Source organism: Crocodylus siamensis, chromosome 2, assembly GCF_052110815.1.
Source record: "Crocodylus siamensis isolate JL-2025a chromosome 2, ASM5211081v1, whole genome shotgun sequence".
Taxonomy (NCBI): domain Eukaryota; kingdom Metazoa; phylum Chordata; order Crocodylia; family Crocodylidae; genus Crocodylus; species Crocodylus siamensis.
In genome coordinates, this window is record NC_143396.1 from 137,277,585 (window position 1) to 137,294,395 (window position 16,811).

Sequence of the window (16,811 nt, forward strand, 5' to 3'; positions counted from 1 at the left end):
AACAAATACAAGGGAAGGGTTACAGAGACACGGTGAAACAATTGATCCTTAAAGAGTTGATTACTTACCCATGCCCTTGTCTCAGCTGAGCTATTCCTGTAATCTCTGCCTCCCACTCAGGCTACTGAAGCATATCTCAACAAGCAGGTATGGCAGGGAAGTGATGGAGTTGAGGGCAATCATTGACTCCTAACTGAGCCCAGCTGTGGGCCCTTTCACTCAATCTCACTGAGATTGAAAAGGTAACTGAAAACTCTGAGAAACCTGGAAGAAGAACATTTCAGAACAGGATTTGTGCCTAAGGAAGGCTGGAGTGTTTTGTTTTTCCTCTCTTCCCTTCCTTTCCCAGTATCCTAAAGGCTGACTGCTGAGAGGGGTAGTTGAAAAATGGGAAGGTCTGAAAATTTCCAATTTTTTTTTTTTAACTTCTGCTTGGGGTGTAATGTAAGAAGCTAATAAGGATTTATTTTTGTTCATGTTGGTTCCACTTTCTCAGTTCACCCATTAGTTCAGTGACCTCTTTCTCAAACACGGTGTTTATTTAAATACCTTATTATCAGGATAAGTTAAGATTACTCACATTTTTTCAAATGAAACAAGCCTGTGGCAACTGATTTGGCCTATAACTCCACATTCAGAGAGGCTTAAGTTCACTGCATACAGAACTGGATGATCCTCCAGAAGGATTAGCTTTTAGCATTCAGAAGTTACATAAAGGGATGAGACTCCATTTTGGGAAGGTGCAAGCGATGAGGCAACAAAATCCTTGTTTATTTTTACAACTTTAATTCAAGTGTGGCTGGGGTTTCATGGCAAGTTATTTACTCTCTCTCATTGCACCAACCATCACTTAACACTTCAACCAAAAAACAAATGAAAAAACCAGCAAAATCCTTTTGTTTAAAGAACACAGAAAAAAGAATTAAACATTTCAAAATATTTCATATGATTAGGGTTTCTTTTCCACTTTTCCTTTTAGCCATAACTATTATTTGGGGAAAATTTTTTCTATTTACAGTCAGTTCTAAAAATACCACCCTTGTTTGGGGGCTAGAGAAGGATGGCCTAGAACTGTTGTCAAGTTCTCTTCCATGTAACACAAAATAAGGTGCATACAAGGGAGAGAAAATTACTGGTACCACCAGAGTGCAGCTCAAATTGCTGCTGCTGCTCCTGTCACTGTCATATTTTCAACATTTGTTGCAGGAAAACAAATGCCCAGCACTCTAATTAGCCTGTTTGAGACATGGCAAACTTTTCCTACCAGCACCTGGGCTGTTTTATAGTCTTGTTTCTCGCTTGCTTCTCTGGTTGCAGGCTCACAGGGGTGTGAGGATGCCATTCATGGCAGCCAAACTGGCCTTTTTCTACAGAGGCAGAAAGAGAACAGATAGGAAAGAGAAACTGAGCTATGAGGGAAGGCTTGTATAGCTCATTTCAAATGGGGGTCAAGATTTTAGCTGGAGATCAGTTGATTTCTGTGGTCATTTCCCTGCTTATGATACTAGTTAGTATTAGGACAGGACTATGAATTTTAGCAATGTCCAATGTTCTAGGAGAGTGGGTGAGGACACTGTAACACTCCTCTCATTTTACATGATCTGTGTCTCAGTCCAACTTTCTATCTTTGATAGCATGAGTCTGCTTATCTAAATGAGTTTCAGATGCAGTTATTTTAATTTTAACTAGAAACCCTTCCCTCCACTGCTAGAATCTTCTGGTTCATTTATATCAACCTGTGACCCTTACTCAGGAGCTTCTGAACATCCTTCATGAGTTGTGTAAATCTGCTCATCTCCCAGTTCTCATTGGCTTCTAATCCCTTTACACCCTTTACATAAAGGCGCTACCTTGCCAGTATTTCAAGTTGTACAAGGTGACATCCATAAAGCAGCATGGTTACTAAAATATTTAATGCAGCTGGGCTGCTAAAACCCTATCTCTACAGTGTGGGAAAGTCCTAGATTTTCCAAATACTTTTAATATGCAGCCTTCTTCCACACCATAATGTCAGAGCTGGTTACATAACATCACTGTGGAAAAGAAAAATGGGAAGTAAAAGTTGCTCACGTAACTCTCTTATTTCCCAAGATCAGAACTTCTGAATTTCCTACAGAGAGTGACGGATGACATTTTATAAAAAACCTCTTATGACCTTTTGCTAGATTTGAAAATAGAAAAATAGGTTGTGTGGCTGTCTGCAGTCAGTATACTGCACCTTTAAACAGGTAAAAAGGAGAGACCATGCTTCCAATAACACTGCATTGCATGCTTGGCCCAGCCAAATGCAGCACCGTTCCTTATTTTGATGAACTTCTACCTGAATGACCCTATAGAAAGAAGTACAACTCTTCCTGTTTTTATACTAGTAATCCTGTACGTAAACTTTTTTCTTTTTTTTGACTGGGTGAAATTATTAAAAAAAAAAAAGGCTCTGTCCCTTAGGAGGTTAAAAGCCAGTATAGTGTCATGGGCTTGGCAAGAAATATGCAAGTTCTATTTGTGCTATGCTTTCATCAAGTCTCTCAAGTTGCTTTTTCTGTTTGTTTGCCTTTTTAGCAAGAAGTGTCCCCATAGGAAAGAGAGCAGTCTCATTCACCGGATCATCTGACATCAAGACACACCAATGAAGTCCAATATCCCATTTCTACCAGGGGGTCTTCCTCTGATAGCTCAGAGGAAAGCAAAACCGATCTTCACTGAACCAAGAAATGCATTCTGGAGAGAAATGCTTCGCAGGTGACCCGGCAGAAAAGTTGAGGCATGGGATTAATATAACAAGACAAAATGAGTATTTCAAGCACATGAAACCCTCTAGGGAAGAGGATAAACAGCAATACAGAAAGGGGCATTGCAACAAAGCCTTGGCTTGCCTCCCTTGTGTGCACACACACACTAACTGGAGAAACTCTCTGCAGTCTAAACTGAAGTCCAATCTCCAATACTGAGCTCACCTTGATTCTAAGATTATTGCAAGCCTCCACAAAGAGCTTAGCCAGTGTGTAGCTACTTGATCTTGTGCTGGGGTGTGTGTGTAGCATAAAAAGATTGACCTTCCTTCTTTTCTAACATTCATTCAACAAATGTTTGCTAAAAAGAGAAAGTTTACTCGGCCCCTCTCCAATCTCCCATTTTTTTTTAAACTCATTTTCTTCTTTCATAAGAAAAAAAAGAATAATAATCCCTATTATCCTTGATGGCCTTGTGCCCATTTCATGCTTAAATTCATTTATTTTTTGAACACCAGTGAACAGAACTGCACACAGCTTTCTCACTGGGGTCTTGCAAATACTATGCGTAATGGTACTAGCATTTCCCTGTCTCTACTGAATATACCCCACCAAAAACATGCCAGAATTGCATTAGCTTTTTTCATAGCTGGATCACATGAATACCTCATGTCATGGCGATCCTACATTCAGCAAATATACTAGTTCCTTCTCCTTAAGTTTTTTTCAGTTTATGCTTCCAACTTGCACTCTTCATATTAATAAATTTCATACCATTTCTAATGCTTCCTGTATCTAATCATTCTCTTTCACATTGGCATTATCTGCCCAGCTTTGTAACAGATTTATAAATGATATAAAGGCAAATTTTGAGTACCAAAGCTGCAAAAGGGCTCTATGATGCTGATGTATGATATTAGCCAAACTGCAGGTATTGACTCCACCCTGAACTGTCTTTATTGGTGGGGCAGTGCTTGCCAAACCACACCTCAGAAATGCCTTGGTTGGAAACACTGGCTCAGAGTATTTCAAGACCGCTGCATTTCTTAGATGCATTTGTAGGTTTCTTACCCAGTCACTGCTGGTCAGATCCGTTACAATATGTTCAATACGACAGCTTTTGAGTAAGGAGTTTAGTCCGTTGTTCAACTTTTGATCTTTTCTCTCATTTCATGGGCTTTGATGATGTACTTTACTCTGGGAGTTAGGTACTCCCCATTCCCTTAAAGTCCAGCCTATCGTACCTTATGGTCAATATTACAAGAACAAAACCAGGATTAGTGACATCTGGCATTCCCTCTTGCCTCCCTGGAAAACCAAGTTGTGGGGAGTGGGGTCAGAAGAATTACCTATTCTGTTTTAATTAGCCCAGTCCCTGAGGAAACACTGCTGCTACTTGATATCTAGTCAGGTAACCCACTCCTTTTCAAAATAACCTGCTGTAGTCTCCCTCTTTTTTTTTTGGGACAAATCCGCATTCAGTTGTAGCCACAGTGGTACATAGTTATGGAACGTTTTAAATAGACTCAGACTGCATGATTAACTAAATTATTAATATATTTTATCTTTAAATAAAGTAATTTAGTTTGGCATGCAGTGCTGTTTGAGATGGACATGACCCTATTATGGCATCTGTATTAATGCATTAATATGTAGCTGAGGGGTGCTAAAGCACACTTAAGCTTTGACCCTACCATGTGGTCTGTACTGGTCAAGATTAGAAAAACTCTCCATAGCATAGCCCTATGGTATAAGCTGAGGGGACTCAGCTGGTTTTCCATGTTGATGATGGTCAGTGATGTGCTCAATGTAAATGTCCCATGACCTAATGGTGTCTGATGCCATACAGTGCCTCCATTCCCTTGGAGTTAACCCTAGAGTATTCTGCAGACACTTGGGATCTCTCTCTCTTTGCTCAACTCCTATGCTCCTAATATTCCAGCAATCAGTGCCTGCACCATTGTTGCACCCTCTTTTTCCTCAAGGCATCAGCCAGTGAGCTACACTGAGCTTTAGCATTCAGTTGTCCATGAAAGCTTGCCCCTAGTGTTATTGAAGGGGATGATCACATCAATAATCAATATAATAAATTAGTCTGACATGATTTTCCCAAATAAACCCATGCTGGGGGGTGCAGGTTGTCCTATTTTTTTCTTCCTTAGAATTTAAGACTTGATAATTTATCAAAGTCAAGCTACCTGACCTGTAACATTGCAGGAATTATTTTCTCTCTCCTCTCTTCTCTCCCATTTAAGCTTGCTATTTTCTAGTCACAAATGATAGATCCAGTGAAGATTTATGCTAAAAATTGTGTGTGTGGAAGGGAGAGTTATTTATCTTTGAAACAGAGATTTCCAAACTACAAACATCTCATTTCTGTGATGGGAGGCAATCTTATGGCTTTTGCTTCCACCTCAGATGAGGCAACTCACATAACTGTTGACTTGACATTGCTTTGGCTAACTTACAAAAACAGGCCTGAATCATATAATATCAATATAAGACAGTAAAAATTGATAGTAAGAATAGCAATCACACAATATAAAACAGTAAAAATCAATACCAACATAACAGAAGACTATTTACAATGATACATGGACAATATAAAGGGGACTTGTTACAGTAATGGAATGCAGGAGCTTAACCTATGTTTTAGCTTAACTATGACTTATCACAACTACTCTATAAGGAACAGAGAGGGCAAAGAGAAGGGAGGGGAATGTATTTCTAAGTAAAAACAAAACAAAAAATATTCTCCACCCCTTGACATCAACCTTACAAAAAGGTGATGTCACTACTATTTTTGAGGTGGGGGTTTAGTAACTTTGCTTCCTGGATTTTGATTCATACCACATGCAAGGTGGAGAGGAGCTTACAATATAAGAACAAAATTAGGAACATCAGGAGAGTCATCTGTTATAAATAGTATAACAATTGGGTGTAGCATTAGGTTGAGAACCCCAGTGGCATTGGGGGGACCAAACGATCAGGGTCTCTCATGAGTTGTGGTGGGTTGTTTCTTACATCTTAGTTAATATCTGGGTGACTCTTTGGTTGCTGGCTTGTATAATGGTATATGTTTTGTTAGTTTGATCACTTGGGGATTGTAGGGCTTGCTGGAGGGCTGGTGTGTGATTGCATGTCTGAGGTCTTGTGGGGAGAGTCCTAAATGAACTGGGGTTAAGTTGGGTCCAAAAAGACTGTATTTGGTAATGACTAATGAATGAATTATGCTTTTTCATTTTGTATTGGGTATCACAACCAGTAACAGTCTTGACATTTACATAGACATATGTTCTGTTGAAGGTCATTTTACGTTATAGAATTCATTTATGGTGAGAGAGATACATAGTGTGCAGAGACGTATGCATTCAAAGCCCACGTCTACAATTGGGGATTGGCTGTTAGGGTCTCTGAACATGACATAGGAGGCATACTAAGAAGTTGGGGTCAGAGCATAGGGTATTGGATTGCAACATGAATTCTTCACAATATATACCAGAACCAGTGTCTTCACAATCATTAACAAAGGTGGCTTCAAATTTGCTATCAGGTTGTTCCCATGCCCATTGCATGTGTGTTTTTTGAGGGATCACAAATGAGTTGTTAATTTGGCTCCCCAATATCAAAATTGGGAAGATTTTGTTCACCTGACCACCAATTATTCTGGAGATTATGATACTAATGATCCATGAATTTTGGATCAAAACTAAATTGTAACATTTGATGGTAAAATTAGAATTGTAGGGACTGCTTGGTTTGGGCTATCAACAGGTTTCTAATCTCCAATGGGATATGCCCCTCCATGCCTTGGAGGATATATCCTTAATTATGTTTTAAATACCAGGTTTGGGCTTGGATATGCATGTGGGTGGGGAAGGTGTTTCTTTCCAAGGCTATGATAGCCTCAGCCAGGGTGTAGGAGTCCTGGGATTCTGTGCGCTGCATCCATTGCATCAAAGATGTCATGGATACAGTTATTTGAGCTATTAATTTGACATTTTCATCTGCCGGCCTATCTAACTGATGAAGGAGGTGTCCAATATTCGCCAATGTGTTTTGGAGCACCTCTGAATTGATGGAGTTAATGACACTAGTGCTGGTTCCATTTGCTTCTGGCACCATGTCCAGAGACTGAAACCTTCAGGGAGTGTGGGAGTCATTTGATTTGATTAACCTATGCCTGCCATTCAGCATTTAGGGGGATGGTGTAATTTTTACATTGGGGGTATTGTTGTAGGATGCTGTGGGTTTGCGAGTTGATAGTAACCTTCCATGAGGCCACGCCTGCTGGATGGCCTCACTGACTTGCAACCTGTGTTGTTTGAGCTGATAGGATAGCTCTTTTACCCAATAGATGATCTCAGTGGCCTGAGGGTTGTCCACACCACCTGAATATGGGATCAGTCCCATAGGTAACAAGGCCACCTGCTTACCAGACAGAACTTGTTAAGGCTGGAGGCTTGTTCTTAGCCAGTTCCCACTGTGAAGGGCTGCCAGGATTAAAGGGAGCCTGGTGTCCCAATCAGTCTCTGCCTGACTAACAACTTTCCTAAGGGACACTTTGGTCCTATTTATTGTTTCCACCCATCTGGAAGATTGAGGGTGATGAGGGGAATCTGTAGCTGCTACTCTATGCCTGATGCTTGCAGTAGCTGTTTTACAACGGCCCCAGTGAAGTAGGGGCCCTGGTCCGAATCAATTTTGGGTGTTCCAAATCTGTAAATTAACCTCTACCCATAACTTCTTGATTGTAGCTTCAGCAGTGTGAATGCGCATTGGAAACACTTCTATGCATTCATTCAGAGTGTGGGGAAGTTTTTATCAATAAAATCTATTTGGATTCTCTTTCATGGGCCCAGAATCTGCTGGTTGAGGTGGGGCCCAGAATCCCTAGGCTTGGCTTTAGGGGAATCATGCTGGTCAAGCGACTCCCTAATGCCTCTAACCTCAGCTGCCTGAGCAGACTACCCAGCAGGCAGTACCAGTGCTTCCTTTTAACCTTTTAAAGACTCCCTCTTTAACTTCTCCCCATTCCCACTGTGTCTTTTTCTTTAACAATTTCCATAAGGGCTGCATGTTTTCTGTGAATTTATAAATGTGGTAGCAAAGAAAGTTGAATCCTCCCAGCAGTATTTGCAGTGAGTGCAGATCTGTGGGGGCAGGCATATTCAATAGGGCAGACAACTTTTGGGAATCTACTTTCTTCCTATGGCCCCAAGTAAATCACCTCTTGGGTGACCAGCTGGACTTTGGGATGGATGATCCTGAATCCAGTCTGCTGGATCAGAGCCAGCACCCTCTTAATCCTTTACCTCCAGTTCCTTGTCTCCCCAGACCAGGATGTCATCCACGTATGATGCAACCTTCTCCTGGTCTGGTTCCCCTAGGTTCTGGAGAATGGGCACAATGTAATGGTGGGCTATGGCTGGGGTATTGTGGAATCCCTGTGGGGCATGGGTGAAGGTGTACTGAGTGCTTTGAAATGTGAAGGCAAACTAATTCTATGACTCAAGGTGCAAAGGGATTGAAAAGAAGCAATTAGCCAAATCAATAACTGAAAACCATCAAGGACTTTCCTGGACTCTGGTCAAAATGACAGGCATATCTGCTATGATCAGGGCCATGGGGCATGTGCCTCTGATGGCTCTGTAATCCACAGTTGGCCCATGACACCTGGTCTGCTTTTACCACTGGCCAAAATGAGGGAGTTAGACTCTGACTGTCTTTTAACAAGAACCCCTTACTTTTAACAAGTCCTCGATGATTCATTGCTTGTATAGCTCCCTCAGCCTGCTTGGGGAAGCTATACTGCTTCTGGGGTGGCACTGGATCACCTATGATTTCAACACAGGTATTGATCCAGCCACAATCACTCTTGCTTTTAGGCCAGACATATATAGGTGCAACAATTCCCAGTTGTCCCCTGAGTCCAATTTTTAATTGTTTCAGTACCGCTGCACCATTCCCACCTTAAATATGGGTTGGTCCCACAAGGCTTTCCTGGGACAGCCACCTGTGCTCATCACACAATCCTGTTGCCAGGTCCAAAATTCAGCCTTCCTGGTTGAACAGGGGGGCTCCCAGAATCAGCTATTCTGTGGAATCCTCCTGCTGAACTTCTTCTAGTCTCATGTCCTGAGAATCCTCTGGGAAGTAGATGCTGATGTTCACACCCTTGCACACGGTTCCAGAGGTTTCCTGTCCAGTAAAGGACTGGAGCATTCTGTGCTCAGTCCCAAACCACTCCAGATTCCATCTTTTCCAAGATATGTTTAGTGTAGCTCCAGTGTCTAGGAGAGCACTGGTGTGCCCTTGATTTCTCACTGTGACAAGAATTTGGAGTCTCCCTCCTGGATCCCAATTGAGGGTCCCCAGTTTTTCCTATGAGCCTGGGCTTAGCTCGTGGGTCCCATCATGGGGGGGAGGGTCCTCAGCACTCTCCTAGAGGTGGAGCTGTGGCTGCGACCCTGTTTGAAGGGGAGCACTTGAGCCCCTTCCTGTTGAGTTCTGCCATACACTCAATTAGTTCAGACATCAGCCACTTGTCGCATCTCTCTTTGGGTTCCCTGTGTTTCATAAGGAGTCTCCAAACTGCCATGCGGATGCCTTCCTTATCCACTGTTGGCTTTGGCCTGGGCTTTGGATAAGGATAGTGGTTCCCATTTACCCCGGTGGGTGCAGATAAAAATTTGCTTCTCAGAGCCATGGATACCAATCCATACTTCCCTCCATGCAGCTATCTGCTCTTGGATATGCACTTTCATTGGAGTAAGTGATCGCTCAATCTGGCCCATGTGTTGGGGTTACCTTGGGCTGGGGGGCAGTAGCTGCCACCCTGCTTGTCTTCCAGACAAGCGCTCCATGTCCTGGACTCAGACCAAAACCTCGCCCAGGGTGTAATTTATTCATGCAGAGCGGCCCCATTAAACCAATCACAGATGTGCGCATCCCCTCCTGCACCTCTTTCCAAAAACCATAGGGGTAATCAATCACTCTAATGTCGGGGGTTCTGTTACCTGCTCTGTTTAGGGGCAGTACAGATCCTGACAGCAACCACAGCATCACACACCATATTAAGTAATCCCTCAAAAGTTCTCCCAGGTTCTGGTGACTAGCCCCAAACTGTCCCTTTTAAAGACTTCCCTTTCCATATTGATCCCTGTATCTGCAATGCTTTGGGGGATTGTTTCCCTCCCAAAGCCACTATCCTGGTGAATGGTGGCTTGAACCTCAGGAGCAGCACATGACCTTTGTCGGGGAAAACCGAAGGATCGGGCCCCAAGGTCACGGTGGGCCGGGGTGGCAATCAGATACGGACAGGTGGGATTAGCGGCGTAGAGTCTGGAGATAGGGACTCGGAGCGGATTGAGAAAGACAGGTGAATTTATTTGACTTACGCTTCGGGCGTAGGCAGAAAGGTCTTCAGTTACAGTTGGAACACAAACAAACAATTAACAACAAAGGGGTCTGTTGGCCCACGAGGTTCAGTCCGAAGACCTAGTCCCAGGGCTGGTCAACAGCTCATAAATGGGGATTACAAACAACAAAACAAACAATAAAACGAACTGTAACACGGTGATGTTGAACCGCGTGACGCCAGTCCACAGCAATGGACGAATCGGGTGGTCGAATGAGAAAAGCCGAGGTCAGTAGCCAGAAGATGCAGCAGCGGAAACGTCAGTTGGAGGGATGAGCAGAGTCGTAGGTGGTGAAGAAAGCCGAGGTCGATGATCCGGAACCGGGTTAAACAAAGTTCATAGGGTGATCCGAAATCGTAAGCCGTTAATCAGTTCGAAAGGTAAGTCAGGAAGCCAGATGAACGTAGTCAAAACCGAAATACAATAAGCAATAAGCCACCGAAGGAGGAGATCAATAGGCCCTGAAGCCTGACTCAGAGAGCAGTCCCTGCAGCAGCAGCCTCTGTCTCTGGTCCGCGCGATCTCCCCTCACACACCACCACACACACCACACACCACACCCCCGAGGGAGGGGCTCACAGAACTTTTATATCAATTTAGTAGCCAATCAGCGTGCTCTCCGCAGAGAAATTTCTAGTCCGATTACCTCATGTCAGGTTCTGACTGAGCATGCTCTCAGTCAGGAGCTGACACAATCTGAGCATGCGTCTGTGGGGAAAGTAGGTCAACAATGATTGACAGCTCCGCAGGTCACCCAGGGGGCAAGGACTGGGTGAGCCTTGGAAATTTCCACTCACAGCTTCAAACCGCGCATGTCAGTTTAACCTCTTCTGTACTGGCAGCACATACTCAAAAATTTCCATGACATGCCCCCTTGCTGTCAGCACAGAAGCTAGAAGGCCAAATTATACCTCCTCCCCCGAGGAACCATCGTTCCCGAATTTTTCATGCGTGGGAACGGTAGTATATACATAGGCTGACAATTTTACAATGACGAATCCCAAATATATACAATATACAATAATTAGTCCAAAATCCTTGGGTCTGGTCGCCATGGTGTCCGTCAGCTCTGATGGTGTCTGGTGATCTCGTCTCCGATGAAATATGCGGGTTGCAAATGGTCACGAATCTGAAACAATAATAAACAAATCGGCAGAACAGGTTCTTTCAAGAGGAACTATATACACTCAATACTACGGGCCTAATCTGCGCTATTAATGACTGCCCTTCTGGTTAGCCAATTGTGATGGGCCAACACTTTCTTTCCGCTGTCTTCCAGTTCTATTAGGTAAGTATTTGGATACTCTTTGGCTTCTTGTACTCCTTCAGTCAAAATAGTTTCCGTTACGGTAAGTTTCATGTTCGATACGCTTGGGTCTTCTTGGTTTTGTTTCGATTCGTTTTGTGTGGTTTCGTTACGCTTCAGACTTTGTTTCGTTTTGGTACGCTTTGGTTCAGTTATCACGGTTTCTTCAAGTTCGGTTTGTGTTCTTCGCTTTACTTCGGTTTTTTCATTTCGTCGTTTGGATTCGCTTCGTTGAGTTTCGCTTCGTGTAGATTCGTTACGCTTTGGTTCGTTTCGTTCTGGGTTACGCCGTTTCAGTTCAGTTTGTCCGCTTAGTTTTGCTTCATCACGTTTAAGTTCGCTTCGTTTCAATGCATCAATCGTTTCCTCGTTTGAGTTCGGTTTAGGTTCGTTTCGCTTACGTTCGCTTTGGGTTACTTCGATTTTTGAGTCCGTTTGTCGCTTTTCTGAGCCGGTCAAGCCATCGATCGCCGGACTTACGCCGATGGCGATCACTCGTTTTTTGGCTTGGTCTTCTCAACAAACCCTAGAGCTCTGGCAAGAGCTCGCTGTCCCTCATCTCTTAGGGCCCTCAGTTGTTCCTTACTTAGGCCAGATTTTTCCAGAAGGAACCCAAACATTGCTCTTTCTAGAGGGGTCCTCTGGGGCGGTGAGTAACTTGTACGGGCTGGCGGCGGAGAAGATCGAGAGTAATATTTTCTTGTTTCCTGTGGTGACACTCGAGGTGGTTTCCGTTGGTTTTTATCAGTAGTTTTTTGATTGTGCTCAAACATGTGTACATATCTTGATTCCCATTTCTCATCCCTGTCGAAGCTTACACTCTTTTGATGTCGTTGCTTCTCCATGGCTCCTCTTAACTGGTCGAGCTGTCCCAGAGTGTGTATCACCGGTCCATTTACTGATGTGCTTAGTAATAACCTTGCGGTAATACTTTGGTTCCCACCGTAGATTTCAGTGGCGGCATCAACCGCTTCCTGCAGACAGGGTACGTCTCCGGATGATAGTACATATCTGTGTGGCCATGCCCCCTGCACCTGAGCAGGTGTCAAATTCAAAGCTTGGTGGGCTGGGTTCCACATGGCGTATGAGGCTCCGATCACTGTATACACCAGCGCGGTAGCACTCGCACGATCCGCATGTCCCTCGTGCCAGGTGTGGATCTTCCTCTGAAGTGCCTCGGTAACCAGAGCTGGAATGGGTATTGGCCAATAATAATTTGCCAGCACTGGCACCGGGTCCACTACTTTAGCTCGGCTCCAAGCTGAATTGCGCACGAGCTGCAAGGCTTCATCTTGATTGATGGTCTCACTCCCTGCTTCTGCTACTAAACGCCCCAACCAGGCAATCGGTGTTTCATCATTTCGTATGCCGGTTTCCTTTCTCAATTCATTCATCTCAGAGTGTGTTCTGGTTCGTGTCGTGATGGTCTGTCTTGTCTGACCCTGAGGATCAGTTACCCATTTCTGGACTGCAATGGGAAAAGCAGATACCAGTTCTTCGGTGTAATCGTTGTGTTGTTGGCTTGGTTTATTTCGTGTTACTCTTATGAAGTCGTTCTCAGTTTCATCAGCACTTATAGTTTCGTTTGTATAATTCATCTTGGTTACTGGTTTAGTCATTTCTATTAATCCGTTGCTTGTGTTTGTTCCGATGGTACTCGTCTTAATCGTTAAGCTTCTTGTTACATCATTCGTGTCGGTTCCAATAGTATTCGTGCTTACTCTTGATTTCCTTATGGTTACGTTGTTAGTCTTATCTTCGCTTGTTGTTTCAGTTGTTTCCGTTCCTATGCTGTGCTTAATTACTTTGTTGCAGTCTTCGTTATTCGTTTGGGTGCAATTCTCACGTACGTCCTCCTGGTGGCGCTGGCTGACGTACGGAGGTGGTGGCTTGCGTACAGCAGGTGGCGCTGTTGCGGGAGGCCGGCTCTCGGTGGGCGGAACCATAGATGGCGTTTTTCCGGAAGGTGGGCTTGGGATGGGTGGAGCTGGGCGTCGTGACGTCAGCATTGGTTTTGGCGCGCTGACAGTTTGGTCGGCGCCATCTTGTAATGGCCGCTCGGCCAATTTTTGTGTCACAGCTCTGGTTGCTGCCATGAGCTGGGCCCTAGTGTCAGTTAGCTCCCTCAGTAAGACAACATACTCCCGGAAAAGCACATTTATTATACGGCCTTTCTTCCACCGGGGTCCCGACCATTTTATTTTTCTGCCGTCCTTCTCCAGGCACTCTCGTAGCTGGACCAAGAGCTCATGCCCCCTAGACCCGATGGCAAGGGTCGGGCAGTTAAACCCGTCAGGAGGGGTATCCTCACCACCCTCCTTCACATACTTTATGCACCGGGCAAATTCTCGGTCCGGGCCTGAGGTTGCCATGCCCGAAGGTTTCTTACGGGCCAGGGCTACGGTCCCGGTCTCCCCCCTTGGGCGGTAAACGGCCCGAGGATCCTGGATAATGCAACCCAGCGCACTTGGGGTGAGCCGAACAGCCCATTCTTCCCCACTTTCTCCCCGGAGGGACAGGTACCCGCTCACAGTTCCTTCAGCCGGTGCGGCCTGATGGAATGCTATGTGGTCCCATAAGTCCTCGGCACCGATGGTCTGCCGGACTCGGTTGCTCCATGGGCAACTCCTTATAATCTCCGACTCCAATACGCCTCCCATTGATCCTGTTCGTGACGCCATGTCGGGGAAAACCGAAGGATCGGGCCCCAAGGTCACGGTGGGCCGGGGTGGCAATCAGATACGGACAGGTGGGATTAGCGGCGTAGAGTCTGGAGATAGGGACTCGGAGCGGATTGAGAAAGACAGGTGAATTTATTTGACTTACGCTTCGGGCGTAGGCAGAAAGGTCTTCAGTTACAGTTGGAACACAAACAAACAATTAACAACAAAGGGGTCTGTTGGCCCACGAGGTTCAGTCCGAAGACCTAGTCCCAGGGCTGGTCAACAGCTCATAAATGGGGATTACAAACAACAAAACAAACAATAAAACGAACTGTAACACGGTGATGTTGAACCGCGTGACGCCAGTCCACAGCAATGGACGAATCGGGTGGTCGAATGAGAAAAGCCGAGGTCAGTAGCCAGAAGATGCAGCAGCGGAAACGTCAGTTGGAGGGATGAGCAGAGTCGTAGGTGGTGAAGAAAGCCGAGGTCGATGATCCGGAACCGGGTTAAACAAAGTTCATAGGGTGATCCGAAATCGTAAGCCGTTAATCAGTTCGAAAGGTAAGTCAGGAAGCCAGATGAACGTAGTCAAAACCGTAGTACAACGAGTACTATGAAGCCACCGAAGGAGGAGATCAATAGGCCCTGAAGCCTGACTCAGAGAGCAGTCCCTGCAGCAGCAGCCTCTGTCTCTGGTCCGCGCGATCTCCCCTCACACACCACCACACACACCACACACCACACCCCCGAGGGAGGGGCTCACAGAACTTTTATATCAATTTAGTAGCCAATCAGCGTGCTCTCCGCAGAGAAATTTCTAGTCCGATTACCTCATGTCAGGTTCTGACTGAGCATGCTCTCAGTCAGGAGCTGACACAATCTGAGCATGCGTCTGTGGGGAAAGTAGGTCAACAATGATTGACAGCTCCGCAGGTCACCCAGGGGGCAAGGACTGGGTGAGCCTTGGAAATTTCCACTCACAGCTTCAAACCGCGCATGTCAGTTTAACCTCTTCTGTACTGGCAGCACATACTCAAAAATTTCCATGACAACCTTAAAAGGCAATGCCACTCTGTCAGGCTCAGAGATTCGTTCTCAACAATTTTCAATGACTTCTTCTGCAGCCACTGAGGCAGGTTCCTTACATTTGCTTGACCCAGTTTCTTCCCCAAAGCAGCCAGATCCAATCCACTGAGGGGAGCCATGATCTGGGTGGTCTGTCTGGGGTTCCCCTGGGCATCCCTAGTGACAGGTCTGTGTGACCACATCTACACTGGCCACTGGATCACTCCCTTTCTTGGTCTTGGAGGTTTCTGGGGATGGTGAAGAGTTTGTGGGCTCATCAGCACCCTCCCAGTTATCTCTCCCCTCCCTCCCCCCCCCCCAAACCCCCCCCCCCTTCTGGGTAGAAGGGAATATCTGGGTCACAGCCTTGGTCCTCCTGGATCACAGCTGCAATTTGGAGGCTGCGCTCCTGAAGTTCCTTTTTTAATTTGTTAATGGTGGCAATACAGGGGCTATAGTTCACTTTTGCACCCTTCTCAGCTGAATCCTTTGCCATTGTTTTAACTAGCCTCTGCAAGGCTTCTTGGCTGGCCTCTTCCTGACCGAGCATCTTCAATTGCTGGGTCTGGCTTTTGTCAGTTTTTCACAGGTCCTCACTCTCAATATAGCCCTTCTAGAGTTTGGTTGCTGGTTTCTAATTGTGCATATTTGTCTTGCAGATCACGCAAATGGTCTTTTCGGTGTTCAATCTTGGAGGCTGTTTTGGATTTTTCTTGGGTTGCAGTTTCTACTGCACGCCACAGCCGCTACATCTAGGGCAATGTGCTGCCTCTGGGCCGAGGGGATTTTCAGAGGCAGTAGTTTTTTCAAATTGCTCCTCCAGATCACGAGTAGAGAAGTCTGGGACACAGACATTCTTCTTCCATGAGCTAAGCCTGCTTTTTCAAGATTTTCTTATGGAGGAAGGGGACATCCTTACTCTTAACCCATGTGACCTCCTGTTTTCATGCTCTGGTCTTAAGGGTCCCATTCTTGAACAATTTGAACATAGCTCCTAAATAAACACAAACAACAACTGCACAATTACAAATACATATACACACCCACAATATCTAAAAACTCTTGTCTAAAAACAATTCCTTGGCTTGTCAGCCTTCCTAAGTCCTTGCACTCCCAAATCTTCACAGGAATTCCACAAGGCACGAACTTGGACAATGCCCAATTCAGTCCCCGTGACACAGGTGACTGCTAACAGCAACAAGAATACCAGACTTTCTGTAGGCAACCCTACTAAATGCCTGCACATAGCAGGAACTGTTGTTGCAACTCACAGCAGCAACAACAACAATAATAATTCAAGCCTGTCAGTTTCCTTAGGCCCTCATGCCCCTAACTGACTGACTCACAACAACAGCAATAGCAGCCCCCATAGGTGACTTGACAAGGAACTTAATTTCTTAACACAAACACACATAGAGGGTGTACACAAGCACACTAGCTCACTCAACTCGCACTATGCTGTCACGCTCACTCCTGCTAACAACCATGATATGCCCACATTCTCCACCAAATAAACATTGACTTGACATTATTTTGGCTAACCTACAAAAACAGGCCTGAATCATATAGTATCAATATAAGACAGTAAACACTGATACCAAAATAACAGAACACTATTTACAAT